Here is a 20,221-nt window from a genome sequence, read left to right as displayed (position 1 = left end):
TGGTCCACATTTCACATCCATACATGACTACTGGAAAAACCTTAGCTTTGCCTATGTGGACTTTGTTAGCAAAGTGGTGTCTCTACTTTTAAAATGTTGCTAGGTTTACCATATCGTTCCTTCTAAGGAGCAAGCATATCCTAATTTCAAGGCTGTAGTCACTGTCAGCAGTGATTTGGAAGTCCAATAACTCTGCCCCTGCTTTCACTCTTTCCCTTTCTATTTGCCTTAAAGTTATACCACTGGATGCCATGATTTTAGTTTTCTTAATGTTGAGTTTTAAGCCAGCTTTTTCACTCTCCTCATTCAACCTCATCAAGTGGCTTTTTAGTCCCTCCTCATTTTCTGCCATTAAATTGGTATCATCTGCCTATCTGATGTTGTTAATATTTATCTCGGCAAACTTGATTCCCACTTGTAATTTATCCAGTCCAGAATTTCACATGATGTACTCTGCATTTAAGTTAAACAGACAGGGTGACAATATAGAGCTTTGTCTTACTCCATTCCCAATTTTAAACCAGTCAGTTCTTCCATGTAATGTTCTAACTGTTTCTTCTTGACCTGGGTACAGGTTTCTCAGGAGACAGGTAAGGTGTTCTGGTATTCCCACCTCTTTAAGAATGTTCCACAGCCTGTTGTGATCCACAAAGTCATAGACTTGTTTTGTTGTCAATGAAGCAAAAGCAGAAAATTTTGCTTTCTTCTACTTTTTGTAAACCCATTTTGTACATCTGGAAGTTCTTGTTTCATGTACTGCTAAAGCCTAGCTTGAAGGACTTTGAATATAACCATACTAACATCATGTAAAATGAGCACAAAATGTCCACTGGAGGAGGGAATGGCAAACCACTCCAGTATTCTTGCCATGAGAATCCCATTAACAGTATGAAAAGATGAGCTACCCCAGGTCAAAAGGTGTTCAATATGCCACTGGGGAAAAGCAGAGGGTAATTACTCCAGAAAGAATGAAGCAGCTGGGCCAAAGTAGAAATGACACTCATTTATGGATGTGCCTGGTGGTGAAAGTAAAGTATGATGCTATATAGAACAGTATTGTATAGGAATCTGGAACATTAGGTCCATGAATCAAGGTAAATTGGATGTGGTCAAGCAGGAGGTGCCAAGAGTGAACATCAACCTTTTAGGAATCAATGATGGGAATGGTTGAATTTAATTCAGATGGCCATTATATCTCCTTTTGTGGGCAAGAATCCTTTAGAAGAAATAGCCCACATAGTCAACAAAAGAATCCAAAATGCAGTACTTGGGTGCAATCTCAAAATCAAAAGTATGATCTCAGTTCGTTTCTAAGGCAAGCCATTCAACATTACAGTAATCCAAGTCTAGGCTGCAACTACTGATGCCAGAGAAACTGAATTTGACTGGCTTTTTGAAGACCTACAAGATCTTCTAGAATTAACACCAAAAAATGCTGTCCTTTTTTTCATAAGAGATTGGAATACAAAAATAGGAAGTCAAGAGATACCTGGAGTAACAGACACAGTTTGGCCTTGGGGTACAAAATGAACCAGGGCAAGAGGCAACAGAGTTTCATCAAGAAAAAACAGTGGTCATATCAAGTACTCTTTTCCAACAACACAAGGGATGACTCAACACATGGACATCACCAAATAGTGAATATTGAAATCAGATTGATTATATTCTTTTCAGGGAAAGATAGAGAAGCCCTTTCAGGTATGATTGAAATCAAATACCTTATCATTATATAGTGGAGGTGATGAATAGATTGAAGGGATTAGATCTGGTAGACACAGTGCTTGAAGAACTATGGAGAAAGGTTGATAACACTGTACAGGAGGCAGTGACTAAAATCATCCCAAAGAAAAAGAAAATATATAAGAAGGCAACATGATTGTATGAGGAGGCTTTACAAATATCTGAGGAAAGAAGAGTATTGAAAAGGAAAGGAGAAAGGAAAAATATACCAAAATGAATGTAGAGTTCTAGAGAATAGCAAGGAGGGATAAAAAGACTTTTTTTTTTTAAATTAACAATGCAAAAAATAGAGGAAAACAATAGAATGCAAAAAACTAGAGATCTCATCAAGAAAATTGGAGCTATCAAGGGAACATTTCATGACAGGATGGGGCAATAAAGGACAGAAATCTAACAGAAGCAGAAAAGTTTAAAAAGAGATGTCAAGGATACACAGATGAAGCATACAAAAAGTCTTATTGACCTAGACAACTATGATGTTGTGGTCACTCACCTAGAAACAGACATATTGAAGTGTGAAATCATGTGGGCCTTAAGTATCTTTATTACAAAGCTAGTGGAGGTGATGGAATTCTAGCTGAGCCATTGAAAATCCCAAAAGATGATGCTGTAAAAGTGCTGCACTCAATATGTCCCTATATTTGGAAAACATGCAGTGACCACAGGACTGGAAAAGGATAGTTTTCATTTCAATCCCAAAGAAGGGGAATGCCAAAGAATGTTCAAATTTCAATAAACTTTTCAATTACGTTGTATTATTACTGAGTAAATTTAAGCTTTCATCATGACCCACAATTCCTTCTATAAACAAGTCTTAGTTTAATTTTCCAAATGCATATGCCACTGCCTTCTGATCTTGCATATTTTCTTTAATAACAGTTAACACAAAAAATAAGTGCTTTAAACAAAGCCAACTTTACTAAACTTCCAGGCTTTCAAATATATTGTTCCCTCTGCCTGGATTGTCACCCCTTCCTTGGCTTCTCACTCTCTTCCTTGACCCTTTAAGGAGTTTCCCATTTTTCAAGGGTTGATTTTGATGACATTTTCCCTCAGCAACTTTCCTCGTGAACCTCAATGGAGCAATTCTTCTTTCATTTCTTTATCCCCATAGACACTTACATTCCACACTTCATAAAGTGTGCTTTTGTCTAAATGGCTGTTCCCCAGTCCTGTGTCTTTATAATTTGTTTCCTATCAGAAAACCTGACATCTAGTAGGCACTCAGTAATTTGTACATTATGAATTGTATTGAAGTTGGTAAAACCAAAAGAAGTGCTTGAAATTTAGAAATGAAAAGGTAAACAGAGGACTACTCCATTGCGGGTATTTTGCTAATGGTAAAGCAGTGGCAGTGAAGATAATAACAACAATATATATTAGTGATATCTAATGCTGACCCTAGTCATAGTGTACAACAGCACAGATGCTCATCACTTCCTATGTACCAAATATTGTGTAGTTTTTGGAGGGGGTGTGCATAAAATATCCTATTCGATATTGACAACAGATACGACAACTGAAACTTAAAGAGTTGGAAAAAAAAAAAAAAAAACCTTTCAGAATCACACAGCTAGGAAGTGGTGAAGCTGGCATTCCATCCATGGCTGTCTGATCTCAGAGTTCATTTTAATAACCATTAATTTTCCCACCCCCTGAATCCCCTTTGCCCAGTACAACTTAAATTATATTTTCATTCAACATCTATTTTTTTTATTTAAAATGCCAAATTAATGACTTATTTGTATTTATTTAGACCCAGAACATTTATCTCTCTATTGACATTCTCTTAGCCTGCAGATTTTCTTTAAAAAAAAAAAAGGTCCTCAATACTTTGAAAAGGGACTGACCTCAACAAAGCTTTAATTTGAAACATTTTAAACAATCACATATCACATATACACATCAAACAAATTTTCAAATAATACCAGCTCCTTCTCCCAAAGTAATATTCATCAATTTCTCCACTTGACTGTTTGGTCTATTCAATACAATTATGGAGATTTGAAATACACAATAGATATTGATTCAGCCTCTCACATAGAGACCATTTTAAAATAAGAACTTGGGAGGACACTTTGAGTGAAATTATTTGCACAAAAAAATAAAATCCTGGCATATAACTTGAGTTTGCTCTTAAAAGAAGCCATAAAACATATAAAATTAAAGAAGCAACTATTTTCAGGGCTTCTAATAGACTCTCTCCTTTATGCTAATCAAAATAATTAGCATTTCTATTATTCCTTTCAAATCTCACTATAGAATTCCTCACTAAATAGAGGAATTCAGTGGTTTAAAAAAGTGATTAGCATTTATATTATTACAGGGCAACACACTAGAACATTATTTCCTATATATTAGAATTTATAGTTATGGAAGCTAGTGTTTCTACCACATTGTTAGAAATCTATGTAAATTTACTAACCATGGAATGGAATTAACTAAAGAGGTCATGAGATTGGACCTACAGAAGAAGAAAAAAGCAAAACAAAAATGAGAAGACAGTGATTTTTAAGTATTAAAATAAATTTGCTCTTAGGTGGCCAGCTCCGGGAGTTGGTGATGGATAGGGAGGCCTGGCGTGCTGCAGTCCATAGTTACACAAAGAGTTGGACATGACTGAGCAACTTAACTGAACTGATCCACATAGTAGATAGTCTTCCAGAGAATACCTTCCTGGGACCAGCCTAATGCTCTTGTTTCTGCCCTAACAAAATAGACTATTAGTAAATCTAAAAGAGTAGGAGGAAAAATTTTAGACTTCTAATTCTTTACTGACTTCTCCACTGGAAATATTTTAAAGAAAAGAAATCTCAAATTTAGAAAAATGATGGGTTGTTTTTAAAAAGCAATTAAGTAATCTGGTTATTATTATAATTACAATTATTACAACAGTAATAATAATTGTAAATTTCACAAATATCTGTCTCTGTGAATAAGTCAACCTCGTTTGAGTGATGCATCAAACTAGACATAACTAGTTTGAGTGATAGATAACAACTTCCGTCAAGATGACAGTTCCCCATTTCCGCAGCATCACTTTAGTTTTGTTTTGACTGGTGATTAAAAACATCAACAAACTTATCTACAATGTACCTCAGTAATTATCCATGTCTCCTTACATTATTTAGGACATTAGGAAAAGCTCCTATCTTTTCCTCTTCCCTGACACTAATCAGCTCAGATATAAAGAGGAGGTTACCCTACATCCGAGGTCAGGGGCAGTGACCTAGAATGCCAGCCTGCGACGGCACAGGAACGGCGGAGAGGAGCTACCCGGCTTCCAAGGTCGGTGGCGACTGGGAGGAGCTACCCTGCATCCGAGGTCAGGGGTGGTGGCCGAGAGGAGCTACCCCGCGTCCGAGGTCAGTGGCGGCCAGAAGAAGACACCCTGTCTCCGAGGCCAGTGGCAGCCGGGAGGAGACACCTCGCATCCGAGGTCAGGAGCAGTCCTGAGGAGCCACCTGAGCCCGAGGCCAGGGCCAGCGACCAGGAGGAGGAACCCGAGGAGCAGTGGCTGCACAGGCACAGGAGGACCTAGAGGAGCTAGCCCACGTTGAAAGTCAGGAACAATGGCTATAAGGAGATATCACTCGCCCAAGGTAAGGAGCAGCAGCTGTGCTTTGTTGGAATAGCCATGAAGCGATAACCCACAACCCAAGGTAAGAGAAACACAAACAAGATGGTAGGTGTTGCAAGAGGGCATCAGAGGGCAGACACACTGAAACCATACTCACAGAAAACTAGTCAATCTATTCACACTAGGACCACAGCCTTGTCTAACTCAATGAAACCAAGCCATACCTGCGGGGCAACCCAAGACGGGCAGGTCATGGTGGAGAGGTCTGCCAGAATGTGGTCCACTGGAGAAGGAAATGGCAAGCCACTTTAGTATACGTGCCTTGAGAAGCCCATGAACAGTATGAAAAGGCAAAATGATAGGATACCAAAAGAGGAACTCCCCAGGTCATTAGGTGCCCAATATGCTACTGCAGATCAGTGGAGAAATAACTCCAGAAAGAATGAAGGGATGGAGCCAAAGCAAAAACAGTACCCAGTTGTGGATGTGACTGGTGATAGAAGTAAGATCTGATGCTGTAAAGAGCAATATTGCATAGGTACCTGGAATGTCAGGTCCATGAATCAAGGCAAATTGGAAGTGGTCAAACAAGAGATGGCAAATGGTGAACGTCGACATTCTAGGAATCAGTGAACTAAAATGGACTGGAATGGGTGAATTTCACTCAGATGACCATTATATCTACTACCGTGGGCAGGAATCCTTCAGAAGAAATGGAGAAGCCATCACGGTCAACAAAAGGGTCTGAAATGTAGTACTTGGATGCGATCTCAAAAACAACAGAATGATCTCTCTTCGTCTCCAAGGCAAACCATTCACTATCACAGTTATCCAAGTCTATGCCCAAACCAGTAACGCTGAAGAAACTGAAATTAAACGGTTTTATGAAGTCCTACTAGACAAACTAACACCCAAAAAGATGTCCTTTTCATGATAGGGGACTGGAATGCTAAAATAGGAAGTCAAGAAACACTTGCAGTAACAGGCAAATTTGGCCTTGGAATGCAGAATGAAGCAGGGCAAAGACTAATAGAGCTTTGCCAAGAAAATGCACTAGTCATAGCAAACACCCTCTTCCAACAACACAAGAGAACTCTCTACACATGGACATCACCAGATGGTCAACACCGAAATCAGATTGATTATATTCTTTGCAGCCAAAGGTGGAGAAGCTCTATACAGTCAACAAAAACGAGATCAGGCGCTGACTGTGGCTCACATCATGAACTCCTTATTACCAAAATCAGACTCAAATTGAAGAAAGTAGGGAAAACTGCTAGACCATTCAGGTATGACCTAAATCAAATCTCTTATGATTATACAGTGGAAGTGAGAAATAGATTTAAGGGCCTAGATCTGATAGGTAGAGTGCCTGATGAATGATGGAATGAGGTTTGTGATATTGGACAGGAGACAGGGATCAAGACCATCCCCATGGAAAAGAAATGCAAAAAAGCAAAATGGCTGTCTGGGGAGGCCTTACAAGTAGCTGTGAAAAGAAGAGAGGTGAAAAGCAAAGGAGAAAAGAAAAGATATAAGCATCTGAATGCAGAGTTCCAAGGAATAGCAGGAACAGATAAGAAAGCCTTCTTCAGCGATCAATGCAAAGAAATAGAGGAAAAGAATAGAATGGGAAAGACTAGAGATCTCTTTAAGAAAATTAAAGAAACCAAGAAAAACTTTCATGCAAAGATGGGCTCGATAAAGGACAGAAATGGTCTGGACCTAACAGAAGTAGAAGAGATTAAGAAGAGGTAGCAAGAATACACAGAAGAACTGTACAAAAAAGATCTTCATGACCCAGATAATCATGATGATGTGATCACTAATCTAGAGCCAGACATCCTGGAATGTGAAGTCAAGTGGGCCTTAGAAAGCGTCACTATGAACAAAGCTAGTGGAGGTGATGGAATTCCAGTTGAGCTGTTTCAAATCCTGAAAGATGATGCTGTGAAATTGCTGCACTCAATATGCCAGCAAATTTGGAAAACTCAGCAGTGGCCATAGGACTGGAAAAGGTCAGTCTTCATCCCAATCCCAAAGAAAGGCAATGCCAAAGAATGCTCAAACTACCACACAATTCCACTCATCTCACAGGCTAGTAAAGTCATGCTCCAAATTATCCAAGCCAAGTTTCAGCAATATGTGCACCATGAACTTCCTGATGTTCAAGCTGGTTTTCGAAAAGGCAGAGGAACCAGAGATCAAATTGCCAACATCCGCTGGATCATGGAATAAGCAAGAGAGTTCCAGAAAAACATCTATTTCTGCTTTATTAACTATGCCAAATCCTTTGACTGTGTGGATCACAATAAACTGGAAAATTCTGAAAGAGATGGGAATACCAGACCCCCTGACCTGCCTCTTGAGAAATCTGTGTGCAGGTCAGGAAGCAACAGTTAGAACTGGAAATGGAACAACAGACTGGTTCCAAATAGGAAAAGGTGTACGTCAAGGCTATATATTGTCACCCTGCTTATTTAACTTCTATGCAGAGCACATCATGAGAAACGCTGGACTGGAAGAAACACAAGCTGGAATCAAGACTGCTGGGAGAAATATCAGTAACCTCAGATATGCAGATGATACCACCCTTATGGCAGAAAGTGAAGAGGAGCTAAAAAGCCCCTTGATGAAAGTGAAAGAGGAGAGTGAAAAAGTTGGCTTAAAGCTCAACATTAAGAAAATGAAGATCATGGTATCCAGCCCCATCACTTGATGGCAAATAGATGGGGAAACAGTGGAAACAGTGTCAGACTTTATTTTTGGGGGCTCCAAAATCACTGCAGATGGTGACTGCAGCCATGAAGTTAAAAGACGCTTACTCTTTGGAATAGAAGTTATGACCAACATAGATAGTATATTCAAAAGCAGAGACATTACTTTGCCGACTAAGGTCTGTCTAGTCAAGGCTATGGTTTTTCCTGTGGTCATGTATGGAAGTGAGAGTTGGACTGTAAAGAAGGCTGAGTACCAAAGAATGGATGCTTTTGAACTGTGGTTTTGGAGAAGACTCTTGAGAGTCTCTTGGACTACAAGGAGATCTAACCAGTCCATTCTGAAGGAGATCAGTCCTGGGATTTCTTTGGAAGGAATGATGCTAAAGCTGAAGCTCCAGTACTTTGGCCACCTCATGTGAAGGGTTGAATTATTGGGAAAGATTCTGATGCTGGGAGGGATTGGGGGCACGACGATAAGGGGACGACCGAAGATGAGATGACTGGATGGCATCACTGACTCGATGGACGTGAGTCTGAGTGAACTCCAGGAGATGCTGATGGACAAGGAGGCCTGGTGTGCTGCGATTCATGGGTTCCAAAGAGTCGGACATGACTGAGCAACTGAACTATGAACTATAACATAGATAAGAAGGACCAGGGTCAAAGTTACTTATTGGGTTAGGGTATCCATTTATGGTATGTTTCTCTTTCAAAGTTCCATCCTCTGGATCCCTTTCAACTCTCCCACAGCAGGGAAAAATGGAACGAGCCTCAACCTCTTCTGGCTTAAAGGTTGGTCCAGCTGAGAAAGACCTGGAAGAGGCACTTAGAACCGCCTGGAGTAGGCTCATGACAAACTTTTTTTCCCAAAATTGTTCTTTCCCTCTTTTCTACACTAAGAAAAATCACTTTTTATTTTGAAATATTTTAAAATTTGTTAGAATCAACAAAAAATTAGAGTTATCTTGCATAATTTACCGAACTTCCCCCAGTGACAACATTCCACATAGCCAGAGTACATTATTGAAATAAAGAAACTGACATTGGTACAATACTGTTAACTACGGCTCTTATTTAGAGATTAGCAGCATTTACAGGTAATTTTTTTTTAGTAGAACTTACAGTTCTAAGAAATTTTATTAAGTAACAGATTTGCATAATCACCACTGCTATTAAAATAATATAGTGTTTATATGTCAATCCCAGTCTCCCAGTTTATCTCCTCACACCCTCCCTACTATCTTCCCAGGTGGGGCAGTGATAATCTGCCTACCAATTCAGGAGATGCAAGAAATGTGGGTTTGATCTCTGAATTGGGAATATCCCCTGGAATCAGAAATGGCCACCCACTCCAGTAAGTTTGCCTGAGAAATCTCATGGACAGAGGAGACTTAAGGGCTATGGTCCATGGGGTCCATGGGGTCACAGTCAGAGACAACATAGCATGCACATACAACAAACCCTCCTTAATATACATAAAATAAGTAACTAATAGGGACCTAGTGTGTTGCACAGGGAACTCTATTCAAAATTCTGTAATGACCTATATGAGAAAAGAATCTAAAAAAAAGAGTGAATATATGTACATGTGTGGACTTTCCTGGTGGCTCAGTGGTAAAGAATCTGCTTGCCAATAATGCAGAAGACATAGGCTTGATCCCTGGGCTGGGAATATCCCCTGGAGAAGGAAATGACAACCAACTCCAGTATTCTTGCTTGGGAAAACCGATGGACAGAAGATGCTGGCAGATTACAATCCATGGCGTTGCAAAGTTACTGAATAAACAACAAACATGTATATGTATAACAGATTCACTTTGTTGTACACCTGAAACTAACTCAGCATCATAAATCTACCACAATCCAATATTTTTTAAAGATACTATAATGTTCAATTTTCATCATGAAAAAGTGCCCTCTACTTATCCCTTAATAGTCAAATCCTCTCCAACCCGACCTTAACAACCATATGTGACTCAGTTTTTGTTTCTTCTTCCACTTCCTTTTTTCCCCTTTACTCTTTCTAGACCATCATAATATATTCATGGGTTACAAAAACAATCTCTCTATTACCTTTCATTGTTTTCTCCTACCAATCTAATCCCCACATTGCAGCAAGATAGAACCACTTAAAATATATGTGATCATGAGACATAACTGTTTTATTCCCTATATTAATGACATCTTCTATACTTTTAAGATAATTCTAGATTCCCACTTCTTCTTAATTTTTCCCTTCTCTATATATCTACCATGAATTTACTAACTTTTCCCTTGGAATACTGAACCAAGGCTTATGGAATGCTTTTCATCATCTCAACTGGTTTATATTCTCTCTGAATCTTCTGGGTCTTGCATATGCCAACTATTCTTTAAGGAACCTGTTTCTTTCTCTCTTTTTTGAATCTGGATGATTCCTAACCTTATTCAACTCTTACTTTTGAGCTTCAATGTTATTTCCTCAAAATCTTTCCCTCATCCTTCAAATATTTGTTAGGCATCCCTTAAATTTAACCTTATAAGACCTCATACCTCTGTCATAGCATTCATCACACCCATATTCTAAGGGCTTGTTCATCTGTGTGTTTTCATCAATATACTGTAAACTTTAAGGGTGAGGCTGCTGTTGACCTGTTTGTAAAGTTCAGTTCAGTTCAGTTCAGTCACTCAGTCGTGTCCGACTCTTTGCGACCCCATGAATCGCAGCACGCCAGGCCTCCCTGTCCATCACCATCTCCTGGAGTTCACTCAGACTCACTTCCATCGAGTCCGTGATGCCATCCAGCCTTCTCATCCTCGGTCGTCCCCTTCTCCTCATGCCCCCAATCACTCCCAGCATCGGAATCTTTTTCAATGAGTCAACTCTTCACATGAGGTGGCCAAAGTACTGGAGCTTCAGCTTTAGCATCATTCCTTCCAAAGAAATCCCAGGGCTGATCTCCTTCAGAATGGACTGGTTGGATCTCCTTGTAGTCCAAGGAATTCTCAAGAGTCTTCTCCAACACCACAGTTCAAAAGCATCCATTCTTCGGTGCTCAGCCTTCTTCACAGTCTAACTCTCACTTCCGTACATGACCACAGGAAAAACCATAGCCTTGACTAGATGGACCTTAGTCAGCAAAGTAATGTCTCTGCTTTTGAATATACTATCTAGGTTGGTCATAACTTCTATTCCAAGGAGTAAGTGTCTTTTAACTTCATGGCTGCAGTCACCGTCTATAGTGATTTTGGAGCCCCCGAAAATAAAGTTTGACACTGTTTCCACCGTTTCCCCATCTATTTGCCATCAAGTGATGGGACTGGATGCCATGATCTTCGTTTTCTGAATGTTGAGCTTTAAGCCAACTTTTTCACTCTCCTCTTTCACTTTCATCAAGACGCTTTTGCCATAAGGGTGGTGTCATCTGCATATCTGAGGTTATTGATATTTCTCCCGGCAATGTTGATTCCAGCTTGCGTTTCTTCCAGTCCAGCGTTTCTCATGATATACTCCGCATAAAAGTTAAATAAGCAGGGTGACAATATACAGCCTTGACGTACTCCTTTTCCTATTTGGAACCAGTCTGTTGTTCCATGTCCAGTTCGAACTGTTGCTTCCTGACCTGCATATAGATTTCTCAAGAGGCAGGTCAGGGGGTCTGGTATTCCCATCTCTTTCAGAATTTTCCACAGTGTATTGTGATTCACATAGTCAAAGGCTTCGGCATAGTCAATAAAGCATAAATAAATGATTTTCTTGAACTCTCTTGCTTATTCCATGATCCAGCGGATGTTGGCAATTTGATCTCTGGTTCCTCTGCCTTTTCAAAAACCAGGTTGAACATCAGGAAGTTCATGGTGCACATATTGCTGAAGCCTGGCTTGGAGAATTTTGAGCATGACTTTACTAGCATGTGAGATGAGTGGAATTGTGCGGTAGTTTGAGCATTCTTTGGCATTGCCTTTCTTTGGGATTGGGATGAAGACTGACCTTTTCCAGTCCTATGGCCACTGCTGAGTTTTCCAAATTTGCTGGCATATTGAGTGCAGCACTTTCACAGCATCATCTTTCAGGATTTGAAACAGCTCAACTGGAATTCCATCACCTCCACTAGCTTTGTTCATAGTGATGCTTTCTAAGGCCCACTTGACTTCACATTCCAAGATGTCTGGCTCTGGATTAGTGATCACATCATCATGATTATCTGGGTCATGAAGATCTTTTTTGTACAGTTCTTCTGTGTATTCTTGCTATCTCTTCTTAATATCTTCTACTTCTGTTAGGTCCAGACCGTTCCTGTTCTTTATCGAGCCCATCTTTGCATGAAAGTTTTTCTTGGTTTCTTTAATTTTCTTAAAGAGATCTCTAGTCTTTCCCATTCTATTCTTTTCCTCTATTTCTTTGCATTGATCGCTGAAGAAGGCTTTCTTATCTGTTCCTGCTATTCCTTGGAACTCCGCATTCAGATGCTTATATCTTTCCTTATCTCCTTTGCTTTTCACCTCTCTTCTTTTCACAGCTACTTGTAAGGCCTCCCCAGACAGCCATTTTGCTTTTTTGCATATCTTTTCCATGGAGATGGTCATGATCCCTATCTCCTGTCCAATGTCACGAACCTCATTCCATCGTTCATCAGGCACTCTATCTATCAGATCTAGGCCCTTAAATCACTTCCACTGTATAATCATAAGAGATTTGATTTAGGTCATACCTGAATGGTCTAGCAGTTTTCCCTACTTTCTTCAATTTGAGTCTGATTTTGGTAATAAGGGGTTCATGATGTGAGCCACAGTCAGCTCCTGGTCTCGTTTTTGTTGACTGTATAGAGCTTCTCCATCTTTGGCTGCAAAGAATATAATGAATCTGATTTCGATGTTGACCATCTGGTGATGTCCATGTGTAGAGACTTCTCTTGTGTTGTTGGAAGAGGGTGTTTGCTATGACTAGTGCATTTTCTTGGCAAAACTCTATTAGTCTTTGCCCTGCTTCATTCCGCATTCCAAGGCCAAATTTGCCTGTTACTGCAAGTGTTTCTTGACTTCCTACTTTAGCATTCCCCTCCCCTATAATGAAAAGAACATCTCTTTTGGGTGTTAGTTCTAAAAAGTCTTGTAGCTCTTCATAAAACTGTTCAACATCAGTTTCTTCAGCGTTACTGGTTTGGGCATAGACTTGGATAACTGTGATATTGAATGGCTTGCCTTGAAGACGAAAAATGATCATTCTGTCGTTTTTTTGAGATTGCATCCAAGTACGACATTTTGGACCCTTTTGTTGACCATGATGGCTACTCCATTTCTTCTGAGGGATTCCTGCCCCCAGTAGTAGATATAATGGTAATCTGAGGGAAATTCACCCATTCCAGTCCATTTTAGTTCACTGATTCCTAGAATGTCGACGTTCACCCTTGCCATTCCAATTTGCCTTGATTCATGGACCTGACATTCCAGGTTCCTATGCAATATTGCTCTTTACAGCATCGGATCTTGCTTCTGTCACCAGTCACATCCACAACTGGGTGCTGTTTTTGCTTTGGCTCCATCCCTTTATTCTTTCTGGAGTTATTTCTCCGCTGATCTGCAGTAGCATATTGGACACCTAATGACGTGGGGAGTTCCTCTTTTGGTATCCTATCATTTTGCCTTTTATACTGTTCATGGTTTCTCAAGGCAAGAATACTGAAGTTGCTTGCCATTACCTTCTCCACTAGACCCCATTCTGTATGACCTCTCCACCATGAGAAGCGGTGGCTGTGCGGGCACAGGAGGGCCTAGAGGAGCTATCCCACGTTGAAGGTCAGGAACGGCGGCTGTAAGTAGATAACCCTCATTCAAGGTAAGGAGCAGCAGCTGTGCTTTGCTGGAGCAGCTGTGAGGAGATACCCCATGCCCAAGGTAAGAGAAACCCAAATAAGATGGTAGGTGTTGCAAGAAGGCATCAGAGGGCAGACACACTGAAACCATACTCACAGAAAACTAGTCAATCTAATCACACTGGGACCACACCCTTGTCTAACTCAATGTTTGTAAATCCATCCCTAAAATCTGATCTAGTGATTGAAACATGGATAGAGCATTAATGAGAGAAACATTTTCTCTGCATCACAAATGGAACCAGGTACCATAACGGGGCAATAAACTATGGGCAAACAAGCGAGGCCAAAGCATTGATAGGATGAATAATGAGGGACAATATTGTTTTTTCTCACCTCTATATTATTCTATGTGCATGTGTGTGTTCTCAGGTATGCGTGATCATTCATGTCTGTCTCTTTTCAACCTAAAGGACTGTAGCTCACCAGGCTCCTCTGTTCAAGTAATTTTCCAGGCAAGAGTACTGGAGTGGGTTGCTATTTCCTTCTCCAGGGGATCTTCCTGACCCCAGAATCAAACCTGTGTCTCCTGCATTTCCTGCATTGGCTGGCAGATTCTTTACTACTGTGCCACCTGGGAAGACAATATTCTTCTATGTGCTAGTACTAATTACATGTGTGGTGAATACTCTTTATAATAGAGATCTATATTATGTCACATTCTATATCATCATCTCAAAATAGTAAGCAAAGACATACTGTATGCCATGAAAACTGATCCTAAACTGGTTGCAACACATTTGATATTATGGAGGAACCCCTTTAGTAAAGCTTAAATTCTTAACTGCATATATATTTGTGCCAGGTTGGAGCAAAATCAAACCCAAACATCCCTAAATTTGTGAAGCCAGTCCTCACCCTAAATGCAAGTCAGTAAAGTTATAAAACCTTTCAGGTCAGCATTCAAAGCACCATATTGCACATTTCATATTCCATATTTCTAGACTAAGTTATTAGAGATGCGTACACCATTTGCTGTTTCTTTGTGACACTGGCAAATGCTTTTAAATCTTCTAAATGTTTTTTTTAAAATGTGTGAAATGTGTTCTTTTCAAGGACATGAACGTGAACTGAGGCCAAGTGGCATTGGGTGTGTTGGCTATAAATCTACTCAACACATAAATATATGCATATTGAATTTTTCATCACTAGGCTGACTATAAAACATCTACCTTGTTGAATCTGTTATTTGTAATGTGCAAAGTTCATACTGCTAAAAAAACCATAACTTCTGCATTTTTATTTTGTTCTGTGACATGCAAATGTGAGTTTATTTCTCCTAAAACATAAAAACTAGGCTTTTGTGAATATAGCACTAGAAGGTACAAAAGAGTACACAATATTCTAAGTATTAAAGAATAGATATTAGTGTATCACTTTATGTCAATTGTAAAGATTATTTTCCCCCAATCTATTTAGAGTATATAAATTTTAAACTTAGTTTTTTTTTAACTTCTGAAATAATGTAACAAACATGACAATTGTTCAAAATTTTAATAAAAAATTATCTATTTTCACCTTATACATTATATATACACTTTCCATTATACATTTCTGTATAAAATGCTGAAATGTGTAATGTTTAGACATTGAGTGGATGAACTGTTCCACCATGGTTATTTGCCACTTGACACCTTATAAAAAGAAGGAAAAAAGGCTCTTATTTCAGTTGAGCGTGTCTCAAAGAAGTTGTCTCCTCTTAAATAAGTAAAAGCATAAAAAATCAGTGAGGACAGCACTGTCCTTTAGAGAATGGTCCTTGTCTTTAGGTTTTTTGTAATCTACAATTGATTTAATAAGATTTATTCTTTTTATGATTTATAAAACACTGCTTGTAGTTGAGAAATAATTCAGTATTATTCTAGACAGGATATGAAGAATGAATATTTTCAGCCTTTAAAAGGAGCTTATTCTGATGTCTTTTAAGGTGAAGAAATAAAGCTCCTCATCTTAGACACTGTTCCTCTACAGATGGTACTGGTCAGATCTAGTTCCTGTGGATGAAAATGTGAATTGTATACCTTTATTACAATAAAAGGATTGAACTGGAGCTTTAAAACGAGTATGCATTCCTAGGTAAGTGGCAAATTGCTTGACTTCACTCTGAACTTGCTGGAAGCGTTTTGTTTTTTTTTTTTTTTTCCCATAGTTGGCTATGAAAAATAAGGAAGATTCCAAATGCATAAATTGTGGCAGATGCTTCCTTAACTTACCCTAGTGAAATAATTTTGATGGGTGGTTATGAATTTCTAAGTAATGTTTACTTCTGAAATGCCATAATTGCTTTTGGAACTATTTGAGGCATTTTGAATTGTATCTGTTTTTATTGTAATATGGAATTGTATTGCCATTTTATGAAGTGGCATCTTTCTGATGCATGGAAGTTCTGAATACATTTGTTATCCATCATGAGGAAACCAGATAAGTAAATATTACAACTATAACTAAAATGCTTCTTTTTTACATGAATAAATGAAAACCATTTTGAATCTGAAGGCAGAAACATTCTATCTGCAGACTGACAAATTGCATATTTGTTTGGTTTCAAAAAAATTGTGTCTGGCTTCAACAGTGTGACAGAGGGAAATATCTGTTTCCTGCATGACAGAGACATGAGTTCCTGAGATAGAGGAACTCTCTCCTTGGTGGAGGTGGAAGATATCAGCTGAAAGGATCATAAAGTAAAAGAGCCCTTGTCTATGCAATCACTGTTGAATGGAATAAGACGGCACACAATATTTCCATCTCAAATGCTGCGGCTTACCTATATTGCTACATCCCCGAATTCCCCTAAGTTTTCTAATTGTTTCCATAAGCATTTATTGAGCATATAACTGTTATTAAGACATTTTGAGCAATCACAATTTATAATGGTGCGGTTAATCTGCTTTTAACATAATTTCCAAATATTAACCATATTAAATTATATTTTTCAAATGTGGTTCAACCCAAAGATGTATGACCTGGATTTCTAGGTGGGTAAATCAGTATAACTAACCTTTGAAGAGAGACTTATCTCATGAAAAACTGCAATTCAATAGAGCAACCCGGACTTTAGCTTCTGGCATCTGCTTGAGGTTAAAAGAGCTTTTCTGGGAGGCAACCATCAAGCTAAATATGAGGTAAAGATTACATCTGGGAGAATGACTTGTTCTTGTTGAGAATTCTTTGGACAATATGTGGAACATGCTACACAGTGCACACAAATATGTTAGCTAGATAAGACATTGACCAGGAAGGTAATTTGCTGCAAGTATATTTAGAGTGAATGTAACAAGTTTGAAGACAGACAGACCAAGAGACCACGTACACCAGTTCTTCTCAAACTTATGTGGATATGATTGGAGGGAAATCTTGATAAAATCCAAATTCTGATTCAGAAGTGGGACCCAAGAATCTGCAAATCTAGCCTGCCCCCTTGTACTATTAGTGGCACTGGCCTACTCAGCACACTTAGATAAGGTGAGATGCTACAAAGGAATTGAAATCCATGTACAGCATCTTCATGAACATAGTGAGTAGGGCAAAATGAGTTAAAAAGCAAATCTGACAAGGTAAAATTAATGTTCCATTTTCTTTGCTAGAGTTTCAATGTCTATTCACAGTCAAAGTTCATCTCTGTGTATTGATGACAATATCACCTCTTCAAGGGCAATAGCATTATTATTCCACTTTCACATAGGCATGGCTTTTTTCATTCATACAAAAAAAGGAGATGAAAACCATCATTACTTTCAAAAGAGGGATCAAAAAATCATTACAGAGAGTAGATCAGTAAGAATAATCTAATTCCCAGACATAATTCTAGAATAATTATTGAAGGATTGGCTTGTAAGTGCCTGTCACAAAGGCAGGACTTCCTGAGCATTTACTAAACACAAGTCATAGACCAATAATCTAGCTTCTTTGTCAGTAGATGTAATAAGTCTAGATTTTCATAAGACATTTTGCAATGTCTCCTTCATTAAATTTAAGAACAAAATGTAAAGATATATTACATGGAACAAAACTTGTTTAAAGAGTATCTCAATGAGGATAAATGAGGAGAGTGAAATAGCTGGTTTAAAACTCAACATTTAAAACATTAAGATCACGGCATCTGGCCCCATCACTTCATGACAAAAAGATGGGGGTAAAGTGGGAACATTGACACTTTTTTTTAAATTTTGGGGGGGGGGGTCTCCAAAATCACTGTGGATGGTTGCTGCAACCATGAAAAGAATGATGACTGCTTCTTGGAAGAAAAGCTATGACAAGCCTAGACAGCACATTAAAAAACAGAGACATCATTTTTCTGACAAAGGTCCATACAGTCAAAGCTATGACTTTTTCAGTAGTCATATATGGATATGAGAGTTGGATCATAAAGAAGGCTGAGAGCCGAAGAATTGATGCTTTCAAATTGTAGTGCTGGAGAAGACTCTTGAATGGTTTGGAGACTCTCCTGAACAGCAAAGAGATCAAACCAATCAATTCTAAAGGAAATCAACCCTGAATATTCGTTGGAAGGACTGTTGCTGAAGCTGAGCTCCAATACTTTGGCCACCTGAAGCAAAGAGCTGACTTATTAGAAAAGACCATGATGGTGGGAAAGATCAAGGAGCTGAGGAGAAGGGGGTGACATAGAATGAGATGGTTGGATCACATCACCGACTCAATGGACAGGAGATTGAGTATACTCTGAGTTATAGTGAAGGACAGGGAAGCCTTGTGTGCTGCAGTCCATAGGGTTGCAGAAAGTTGGACATGACTGAGCAACTGAACAGCAACATTTGAAAAATCACATCAAAATGAGGCTGATTAATTGAAGCATATTGCATAAAAGTTTCTAGTATTAGACTAGTGGGTTTGTATATGTTCCTTTTTGGGGAACCCCCAGATGGCACAGTGGTGAAGAGCCCACCTACCAGTGCAGGGGACCCAAGAGACACAGGTTTAATCCCTACGTTGGGAAGATCTTCTGGAGAAGGAAATGGCAACCCACTCCAGTATTCTTGCCTGGAAAATTACAGACAGAAGATCCTGGTGGGCTACAGTCCATGAGGTCACAAAGAGTTGGACATGTCTGAGCACAATGCATATTTCTTTTTACTTAATATTTTATTAATGTATTTGATAATAATTATAATTTTTAAAAAAGATCTTGTCATCAAAAATTCTAATAGCATTTAGTTGTGAAAGATAGCAAATATATCAATAGCTACTGTGGATATTCTTGTATACATTGTTGATATATTAATAGCTACAATAAGTCATATATTTGGGCTATACAAAAATAACAACAGTGAATGATTTTGCCTAATAGTATTTATCTTGAAGTCAACAATAAAGTTTAATCATATTAATTCATGTATCCAATTCATAATCTTATGAAGAAAAAGTCATCAGAATCTCAGAGGAATTTTTTTTTCTTCTTCTAAAAGTTAAGAGTCATTCTTAAATAGTATAAGATATGAAAACAGAGGAGAGAGCTGAGAAGTCTTCCATCAAAGAGGTGTCCATGTGCAGAGTTTGTCCATGTGCAGATATTGATGGACAAATGGACAAATGACAGTGCTTGTTTAATTAAAATTGAAAGGAATATAGCAAGGAAAGTTATAGAATCAAAAAGCACATGGCTTCTGTAGAAACATGCAAGAGTCTACTTATGAGGAGGTGCAAAGGTTGTACTGAAGTGAATTAAAACAACACAATCTGAAAAATTGTAACATCATCACATGTTTAATTTCATTTTATAAATATCAGTTTTTTATTAGCTATTTTCAAACTGCAGTTAATAGTTTTTATAAAACCCATGATAAAATTTGCTAATGAAAGGATGAGAATCTAAGTGAATGACACAGAATACATTCTATTTTTTTCTTTCTGAAGAGGTACCAGTTACACAGCACAAGAGGATTCTTGGGTGCTTTAATCTCAGGGTCAAGGGCAAGGATGTGGATCTCAAGAAACTCTTACCTCACACTCCTATAAACCTGCAGACCTTCATTGCTCTGGTTGTACTTGTCTGAGTTTTTATTTACTCCCAATTTTTCTCCATATCCTCACTAGCCCTGTTTGGGGTTTCCTTAGCTGGATCTTTTAATAAAATATAAATGAGATTAGGAGGACTGTGCATGTGTGTGTGTGTGTGTGTGTGTGTGTGTGTGTGTGTGTGTGTGTGTGTGTTCTAAGTGAGATACAGCCTCCAAGTCACAGATGGCACATTAGAAAAAAGAAATATAGTAAAATATATTCTCATTCACAATTTCCTAGAGGCCCTTTGGTTGTTAATTGAAACTTTTGTCTACTTTATTGAACAATAAAAGTGGCAGCAACTACTCCCAGGT

This window comes from Capra hircus, chromosome 24, assembly GCF_001704415.2.
Source record: "Capra hircus breed San Clemente chromosome 24, ASM170441v1, whole genome shotgun sequence".
Classification (NCBI taxonomy): domain Eukaryota; kingdom Metazoa; phylum Chordata; class Mammalia; order Artiodactyla; family Bovidae; genus Capra; species Capra hircus.
This window is presented reverse-complemented; position numbering follows the sequence as displayed.